Source organism: Geospiza fortis, unplaced genomic scaffold (genome assembly GCF_000277835.1).
Source record: "Geospiza fortis unplaced genomic scaffold, GeoFor_1.0 scaffold874, whole genome shotgun sequence".
Taxonomy (NCBI): Eukaryota; Metazoa; Chordata; class Aves; order Passeriformes; family Thraupidae; genus Geospiza; species Geospiza fortis.
The window spans coordinates 1,182,135-1,190,397 of NW_005054456.1; the positions used below are offsets into that span (position 1 = coordinate 1,182,135).

At 37.5% G+C, this 8,263-nt stretch overlaps 1 protein-coding gene across 1 annotated transcript in view; it reads right to left on the minus strand.

Annotated features, from left to right (window-relative positions):
* The window catches only part of ZC3H12B (zinc finger CCCH-type containing 12B), a 20,328-nt gene extending 12,236 nt beyond the window's left edge, over positions 1-8,092 (minus strand). The window contains exon 1 of the mRNA XM_005427821.2: positions 7,904-8,092. The gene's annotated coding sequence lies outside the window, so the exon portion shown is untranslated. The remainder of the gene's footprint in view (positions 1-7,903) is intronic.
* Between the last annotated feature and the right edge of the window lie 171 nt (positions 8,093-8,263).

Below are 8,263 nucleotides of genomic sequence, written 5' to 3' on the forward strand. Positions count from 1 at the left end.
CCACTTCCCCGGTCCGGTGCGGGGCAGCCACGGCCCGGCTCGCACCGCTCCCCAGGGAACAGGGAGCCTCACCCCCCTGGGCCGCACTGAGCCGAGGAAAAGGCAGAGTTGAGTCCCTCCAGGAAACTAATGTCACCTTTCTAGGCAAGAATGACTCTATCACAGTGTCCACAATAAAGAGTTTTGTTTTAGAGACCCGAGGGCCGCTGCGAGCAGCGCCACGGCCCAGGGCGGGGGTGCCCGCACTGCGCGGCTGTCCCCGGCCGTGCGGCGGGCAGCGAGCGCTCGATCTGTGTGTTAGACACTCAAAAGGGAAACACCTATGTAAACTGATAATAATAAAGCATATAAATTGCTCTGAATACTGAGCAGGTTCAGTCATCAAGAGCTCAAATACCATGAATTCACTGCATTTCACTACCATACATTGCATGTCACTTTAGAAAGAACCAAGTTGTCCTACCCTACTTGGTTACTTTCCTTTTCCTGTCCAAAGAAAAAAAAGTTGGTTTTCCGGCTCCCTTAAACCAAGCTATAAGTAAGCAGAGTCCTGTGTTAACAAATACCTTAGAATGGAAACTGAGCCAAGATACTGTTACTGCCTATGAAATGAGAATCTTCCTTCCAACCTTTAAAATATGAATTAGAAAAACGCTGGGTGATTTATCAGTTTTTATTTGCCAAAGGAATACTTTAATTTTAAGATGCTTAAAATGAATACATGTTCAAATAGTTCTTGTACTTTTTAATCTAATAAATGAGACATGGTCTAAAGAAAGATCTGAGCACAGATCCACAGCTCACTTGAACATTTAGAGACATGTATAGTAGCATTCACAGAATATGTGCTAAGCCAAGCAGCATTTTTAACAGAAAGTGTTAAAATGGCAGATCAGGCTTTTCAGTCCCTTGATAATTAGAGCCATATAAATGACAGCATTTTGATTCAGTTTAATGGATTTTTTTTCTTATCTTGCTATGCAATGTCAGTCTCAACACATTCCTGGGAAGTCTCAACACTGTCATTTTGATGAACAGAGAAACCTTAAATTTACACAAATCAAAGGCCTAATACTGTATAGTCTTTTATAAAGTGAAACTCAGTACAGTGTGAAGAAAAATATTTTTCTTTTTCTACTTATTATGGCTCCTCTGAAATAAAACGCTAATATACATTAAATGTAAAGTACTAGCTATTTACACTAGCAGTGAACACCTTGCCCTTAAAATTAATATTGAAACAGCAATTGAAAAATAGCCTGCCAGCTATGATTAGTAATAAATTTTATTTAGAAGCTTCTTATTTTCTGAGTCAATTGAGATAAAGTATTTTAAAAGAAAAACAAATTTGCCATTTCTGTTTCTCCATCTGTCTCTCCCCCTCCCTTAACCATCTTTGGAGAAGAACAATAAGGAATGTGACTTAGCACTCTTCTATTACAGAGGCAAAGGACAAAGGAAGATTTTCAGTGTTGACTCACTAGTTAAGATAAATGCAATTGTTACCACCACCCAACCCTGAAGAGGATGTTCTCCCTTGACAAATGCTGATGGAACAGTTGTAATAGTAGGAAAAGTTCAGCTGTTCAGAGAGGGCTGAATTTCAGGAATTCATGCACCAGAATATATAGAACGGGAAATTACTTCAGAAATACCACTAGGCTTTAGCTTTCTGATCTACAGTCTATATTGTAGGTCTTGTCTACACTGAACAGTGATGGAAAAAACCCACCCTAGGCACACACAAATAAACACAAATAGATACATAAACCTATATATACATATATATGTAAATTCTAATTCTGTCAGTGTATCACTCGATAAATTTCATGGATCAGTTCAGAAAAGTGAACTGGAGCTCTTGCTTCTCAAATGCTGCAAACACTTAAAAGTTTGGTAGTTGTCCTTCCTCACCAAGTTCTAGCCCACTGTTCCTGAAATCCTTTAACCACAGCTGGCTCAGTTTAAGAAAGTTATGAATGCTGTTTGAGAGCTATGGAAATGCAGGGTACCGCCAATGAAAGTAAATAAATAAAGGAAGCCCCTGAGTTAGCAGACCAAACATTTTCAAACATCATGAGAATATAATTGAGTGGGTATGAAAAACTAGATCCATGAAATCATGCCAAGGACTCTTCACCAAAACACATTATTAACTAGAACCTACTTGTTCCTGACTCTCCCTAGAGTATGAAGAAGCTGATGGGCTCATCATGACAGTTGGAAAAGGGATTGGGTGGGAATTTTTTGAGGGAGGAATTTGTTTGTTTCTTAAACACAGACCAAGTTTACAGTACACCTCCAAAAAATAGCTGCAGTTGTGCAAAGGGGAACAACATCCTGCAACACAAAGGCAAGAAAGAACCATCATGACCGACATAAACATATAAGCATTGTCATGCAAAAAAGTAATTGTGCAAGTACCACCCTAAGGACCTAAGTTTCACATTTTCCTTTTCAACACTGCTGAATCAAGTTATTGGTGTCTGGCTAGATTACTGAACAGGAATCAGGGAGTGACAGTATCCTTCAGCAATGACAAGACAGCTGAATTAGATTCAAGAACCAGTCCTTACTTCCCTCACTGTGAAAAGTAATAAGCACAACTCTGCCTTTTAATGGTCTTTTTATTTCAGGAAAATTAGATTAAATACTACATTTCTAGTGATCATGACTTTAAAAAAATCCAACCCAAAACCTTAAGAACACCCCATATTTGCAACTGAGTTGCCAGACGTTTCAAATTTAGGTTTGGCTTTTTTTTTGGCTGACCTTGATGAAAACTTCCTCATTCAGATTAGCAGAAATTGTACTGAGTTACTATGTTATTACGCTCAACATCCCAATAACAAGCAAGAAACTGAACAAAAAAGCAGAGCACTTGGCTGCATCAGAAAAAAACCCCTAAGAAGGTGCTCAGAACTTCATTTTATTTTTTAGCTCTGCTCAAATTGTATATTTGTACATCACAAACACTAGGTGTTTGTCCTGCAAGATTGACAAGAGTATGACTAAACATTTGTGGCACCTTTTATAAAGGGTTCAGAAATTAACCTGGAGAACTTTTGGAAAATGCCAGGAACAGAAAAATATAAACCTACCAACAGACACCAGGGAAATGAGAACAAGCATTTTGATTAGCTCTAAGTTGGAGAAATCATGGCTATTTCTGAAAACCCAAAATAAAATATATGAAATACTAAGGTCACAGTAGATTTGGAACATTAAATAAAGCAATGTTTTCTTTGCTGTGCAAATATGTGATTAATCCTTTGGCCCAAATCTACAGTTTTTACTAAATCTAAACTTGCCAAGAAGTCATTTTGTTTTCATGACTACACGATTTAACTCAAACCACAAGACAGAAACAACACCATAGAACAGAGAACTTGGTAGGAAAGTATCCATTTTTACTGCACTCTTATCATATTGTGAAGTTTTGTTAAACTGAAAAATTGTTCTCAAAAACTACAGCAATACCTCAATGTTTGAGGCACTTCAAATTTACCTCAGCAAAGACTTTCAGTGATCACTGATATATGTATTGGAATACACACAAATGCAAGCTGTGTCTAGCATATCACATAGAGAACCTGAAATTGCTTGTGAAAGAGTCAACAGGAGAAGTTCAGGTTGGATAATAGGAAGAAGTTCTTCCCCCTGAGGGTGGGCACTGGAACAGGCTCCCAGTGCAGTGGGCATGGTGCCAAGCAATGGCTCAAGGAGCCTTGGGACAATGCTCTCAGGCACGTGGTGGGACTCCTGGGTGAAGGGCCAGGAGCTGGACTTTGATGATCCTTGTAGCTCCCTTCCAACTCAGTACATTCTATAATTCTGTGAACTACAAATCAAGTGTGAATGAAGAGAAATGCAAAAGTAGTATAAAATTTAAGCACCTTGCCTCAAACTTCATTGATTTTGTCATACTCATAAGTACAAATTCAAAGGGACAGGATGGACATAGCTGGAATTCTAAACAGAGGAAGCAGCATTTTAGTTCTTTCTTAAATTACATGATTCCTGTTTGAAGTTAAGCCAACCTAGAAAGAACAGGTAGTGCTGAGCACAAGACAAGTATAAAGTACAGGCGTTCTGAGGGAAGAAAATTGAGTATTTCCATTGCATTAGGTATTTAATCGTTATTTCCTAAGACAGAAAAAAAAGTAAATAATTATACAGTAAACACACATTTAAAAACAGGTGTTCTAACAATTATATACAGTACCTTTTCCCACCAATTTTCCCTTTCTAATAATCTTAAGGAGCTACAGCTAGCATTATTGTCACTCAAAAGATCTGCTGTCCCTACTAAGGCAATATTTACACTTCAGTTGACAACATTACATAAAATGAGAGCAGACATGTAACTCCTAAAGCTTATTTGTGGGCAGTTCCTTTAAAGTGAGATGATTTATTTGGATCTATGACCAAAGGAATACACTAGTTCTCCTAATCCACATTCTGATAGGAGGCCATTTGGTGCTACCTACTCTGCAGATATAAATGACTCATTATTGCTCTGTGAAGGGAAAAAAAAGTTGTGATTGCAGCTAAGTCAAAGACACGTCAAGGATGTGATGCATCTTAACTTACACCAATTCAATTTGTAATTGAATATTTAGAATACTACTCTGACAGACTAAACCAAATGTTCCTTTAACCAAAATTCTCATCCTAAAGCAGTCTCGAGAAACCTGAAAAACAAGGGGTGTTGTTTCTAAAGACCTCAATATACTGGATGGACCCTCACATGCTATGCCATCCAACAAGAGTTAGACTCACCTGTTAGGACAGAAGCTTTCTGATAAACTGAAAAAATCACTTCAGAAACTACCAAAAAAAATAGTCTGAAGCAGAGAAAGACACCTCATACAGTAAGTATCAAACAGTACCTTTATGGAAAGCAGCAAGAGGAGCTTGAAGGCATCTTGTGACTATATTTTCACTCCAGATACCTTGCTTTTGCAAAAACAAAGTCACTACATGGCTAATTAAGTCTGCAATAAGGATGGTGTTGGACTAAGTGATGTCCTGAAGGAAGTCCAACACAAACTAATTCTTTTTTGCTAAGATTCCTTTATTCATATGATGGCAACACTGTTCATTTCCAAGGTGAAGAAGCTGGAAAGCCATCATCAAGAAGACAAGACAGAAAGCCCACCACTCTGCTTTTGAAAATGAAAATGGCAATCCCTATGCTCCAGCAACTTCATCACTCCATTTCTAAAGGGAGATCTACTCATGGACAAGACCTGAGGGAGGAAGGTTTTCTGGTGTGATGGATTATTTTGTTTTAGGGGGTGGAGTTTTTGTTCGTATTTTAAATCAATGTATTTAAACCTAGGAATCAGAAAAGGTAGAGACTGGGCAAAGAGCTGGAAACTAGTATTTGATCTTACAAAAAAAAGAAAAAGCATTGCCTCAGGGGGGCAATAGCATGTGGTTTTAGGTTGAAATTGTCAGACTTAGTTTTGACTTTATGTGATTTGCTGAGGTGTCTGTGGAGTCAATAAAGGAGTGCATACTTCTTATGGATATCCTCACTAAACATAAGAGTCTAAACCTGTGGCTTTTACCTAATGTTGATACTCTGCCCCGTTACAGCATTCAATTAAAACTAGAAGTTGTGTCAGCTAATGAGAACAGATATTAATCTTGATGAGGGTCTCTCTTCAGATGGAACAAATGCAGAAAGGGGCCTAAATTCTGACTGTGTAACAAACAGGCACCTTGGCCCATGATGGGATTTGTAAAACACTTTAGTTCTACTGTACAACGATTTCCTAATGAAATTCTAGAAGAGGCCTACAACAAACGATGTAAAGCCTAGGTTTTATTTTGACATGGTGAATCAATCTGCTTTCTAGCAAGCCATGTCAAAAATAACCCATAAAAGAAAATTACAATAGGTACCTTTACAAGTCAAAGATACTTAGCTGAAGTGCTTATTTAAATATAGAACTTATATATTTGAATCAAAATTGACAGCTAATGAAGATTTTTTTCTTATTATGGCCATGAAAAAATTGGTCACCTCAGAAGAACGAAACTACATCTCAGGAGATGTTATACTGCTCTGCACTTGCAAATGTGTTTCCTAACTGAAATATATCTAATGCAATTCTACATATTATGGCACCAGACAGCCTGGATCTGTAAAGGTGGTCATGGTATTCTTATTTCCAGATGAAATATCTGTGATACCATGAACATATCATATAAAATACAGCTTATCAACAAAAAGGGACAGTTCACAGGAAACTAAAAACACCCCACATTAACAGATGGCAAAGCATTTTAAAAATACCACTATTATGGCTCAAACAAGCTTTTCATTTACAATGTATAAAAAATAGCCTTTTACAATAAAATTACACACACAAAAAAATTGATATATTTAAAAGTATATCGCTGTCCAGCCATGAAAACATGGCTCTTCAAAGCCCTTTATGCCTAGCAGATTCCATGATGCAAACAAGGACAGCATTCTCAGGTATGTGTAGCATTACAGCCATTTGGTTTTTAATTTTTTTTCACATTATAAGATGGACAAATCAATATATCAAACTAATTTCAAATGTGGCAACACCTGGGAACTTTTTCCAAATTTATAAATTGCTTTTTTTCATCTTTCTGAGCCCTACTTTCATACCTGAACTTAGATGCTGCCTTCCTTATTCCCAAAAAGCCCCAGTGCTTCTGCTCTTGATTCAACCAGTAAAAAAGTGCAAGTGATAGAAGCAATTTGTTTTACTTCTACTATTCACAGATTTATAGTAGAATTATAAGTGTTCAATAAAATAACATTTCAGTTGCAAACCGTACAGTGGCTCAGAAAGTCAAAACCAGTAGAGGTCTACAATGGAATAATTTGCATTGGAAAAGGCTTCCAGAAAGATCAAAGAACAGAAAGCCAGAACTTACCTAATTTACAGCTGCTGACAGTAAGAATTTACTTTCTTACTAGTTTATCAGCATAAAATGTAATTGGTATCCCTTCATCCATCTTAACCCTTTTTATTGTCATTCTTTCCAAATAGTGAGTTTGGGTTAGGTTTAGATTTATCAGTTAGGTTTTCTTTTTTAAAATGCTTCTTATTTCGATCATTCAAATGAATTTGACTTATGAAGCTTTATGGATTGCTTCTATTAAAACTTGCTAAACATTAGATTATTTTAGAAGGCAAACAGATCCAGAAAATGTCAACAGTGACAGGACTGATATACAGAAAACATGTGACATTGGAGAAGAAATGACATATTCCAAAGGCAGCTAAATTACTCTATATTTGAACATGACCTTGAAATTTCCACTAACCCATTTTTCCATTAAGAAGCAAAAATAATTTTATCAGTAGCACTAGCCAAATTTGTGAAATATACCTTCCAGTCCTACATACCATAGTTCAGCTACAACATTTGGCAAGCAAGATTTATCTTATCAACAAAGGATCCTTCCTATACAAAAAAGACTACTCAACAGGCTCTTCTATTTCAATAAACAACCATACCAAGCATAAGAAATCAGATGGACCTGGAATGCTGCATATTCCCAAGCACTCAGAACTAATGATCTGCATAATGGAAGTTCATAAATGACCAGCATTTTAATATGCCTCCTATTCTTACTTCCCATTTATGGCGACACATGCTAATCACTGCAACACACTGCGAGACTAAAACAAAAAAAGTAAAACAATATCAGACATATCTCAATAAACCCAAATAATTTAGATTCATATCTATCAGAAGACACAATATAGCTTTTGCTTCAATTTTGCTGTTTTGCTAGCCTGTGAAGGAAATGTCTCCTGTGAAATATAATTTCCAAATGATTTTATGACAATTACAAAAGCAGAAAAAATAACATTTTTAAATGAACCGATTAAAAAGTATCTCAAACCTCAAGCATGCTGCATGAGTGAGCAGCTCCTTATTCACAGGTGCATTATAGAGCAAAATGGAAGGATGCAAGTTGCAATCATCAGGTATCCTCTACAAAAGTAATTTCCTTATTTCACCACCTTTCTTCGGTAATGCAAGTTTCCTGCATTGTTCTTTTGTTCAGACACCGAACACCTTCTCAAACAGCGTGCTAACGCAGCCTTTGCAATCTCTCCTTGGAGCTCTCAAAGACTAAATGACGGGGAATTTCCCGGCTCCGTACTCCAGTGCCCAGGCCGCTCCACCTGCCCTGCCACAACAGCCGGGGGCTCTGAGCGCGCTGCCGCAGCCGGGGCGAGGATGCTGCCGTGGGGCCCCG